This window comes from Pteropus alecto, unplaced genomic scaffold (assembly GCF_000325575.1).
Source record: "Pteropus alecto unplaced genomic scaffold, ASM32557v1 scaffold5, whole genome shotgun sequence".
Lineage (NCBI taxonomy): Eukaryota > Metazoa > Chordata > Mammalia > Chiroptera > Pteropodidae > Pteropus > Pteropus alecto.
In genome coordinates, this window is record NW_006441953.1 from 33,079,608 (window position 1) to 33,081,258 (window position 1,651).

Here is a 1,651-nt window from a genome sequence, read left to right on the forward strand (position 1 = left end):
TCCTGCTGATATTCTGATGTGCATGGGCCCTTGGTTGTGGGAGTCACAACAAAGCCAGTCAACCAGCTGGCTGAAGGAGGCCAAGGTGCACAACGCACACCAAAACTGAAAACCAGGTGCCCTCCCGGCCCGCGGAGAGGCCAGCATTGTGACCTCTCGCGCAGAGGGACGGGGACAATGCCGGGGGCATTCTCCACGACTGCGGTGGCACTCAGCCGCGTCTGGGCTGGTGGTACCCCCCCCTTCATCGTGTCTTCTGGTGAACGACCGCGACACACGTCTACGTCTGCTTTCAGAAGTGTCCTTCGTTTCTGTGCGTGCTGTGAAGCTGCGGTTCCATGTGGAAGTCTGTGGCGTCGTTATTACAGGACGTCCAGGACCTGACCGCTGTCCCCCTTGCCTAGCAGCTCCCTCCGAGTCCCTGTTCTCCAGTCCTCACAGAGCAACCAGACGAGCCCTTTAAAGCATTGCCCCGCCCAGCCTCACCCAGCCTTCTCAGTCAGGGGGACCCCACATCTCCCGGCACACTGCGTTCCCCGAGCCCAGACCCTCCCCGCCCACTGCTCCGAGCCGCGCCTCGAGTCTCCCAGATGAGGCTGCTCTGCCCGATCAGACGGCCACAGCCCTCCCATGCCCATGCACACGGTACCCTCAAGGAGGCCCATCCGAGTCCAGAGTGCAGCCTCCAGCACACAGCACGTGTGACTCAGGACCAGGAGGGGCACACAGGTGCACTCGGCCGCTCCCTTGCGGGTGCAGGGGGAAAGCACCGGTGGGACAGGCAGGAGGGACCACTGGGCAGCACACTTGATTGAGACTGGTGGCCTCGCTGCCCAGGCCGGGGTGCAAGCAAGAGCTCTCCTCTCTGTTGTACGCGAAGGCCACATTGAAGGGGCCTGTGGGTGGCTCGGGGAGGCCAGGTGCTCAGGTGGACAGCGTCACAAGCAAAATTCGGCAGAAGGGGGAAGACGAGTGGACCAGTACAGGTGCTGAGGCAGAGCCTGCCTGAGGGCGGGGGGGCCCTGCTACAACCTGGGGACTGAGACCAGGATGGTGACACCAGACGGGATGTAGTGGGGGTGAGGGTGCGTGACCAGGACCTGTGGACACCTGTACAGGGGCATGAGCTCAGCACCCAGGGGTCCCAAGGCCACCCCTCCCGGGGACTGGGGTCTCATGCTGGGTGTGCAGCCGAGGTGGGGGCACATGAGCAGGCCACGGTGGGGAGCAGATAGGCCCAAGAAGGCTGGCCATGTGCAGACTGGCCGAGGAGAGGTGGGCTCAGGGGGGCCCAGCACGAGACAGAGAAGTGGCCGAGGCAGGTACCCCCAGCTGGGGTTGTCGTAGTTAGCGTGGGACATGGACTTCGCCTCAGATCTGGACAAGAACAGAGCAAGGGGCAGGGGCAGACACTGTGGTCCACGCAACCCTGAAGGCTGTGGGACCCCCGTGGTGGACGCTGGCCAGGGGGACCAGGGGGACCACTGCCCCACAGCAGAGCTGGTGGCCCCCAGCTAAACGGGGCAGAGGCAGGAGAAAGGCGCAAACGGTCCGCAGAGAAGGAGGGGAGCGAGTCAAGGGACCCCGCCCCGCCGGGCCGGGCGCCCTCGTGGTGCGCAGCAGCCCTCCTGCAGAGGCTGCCCCCCGCCCG

General features: G+C 64.9%; 1 protein-coding gene across 5 annotated transcripts in view; it reads right to left on the bottom strand.

Annotated features, from left to right (window-relative positions):
• MAEA (macrophage erythroblast attacher) overlaps nt 1–1,651 on the bottom strand; it is a 25,613-nt gene that overhangs the window by 10,495 nt on the left and 13,467 nt on the right. The window lies entirely within an intron of this gene.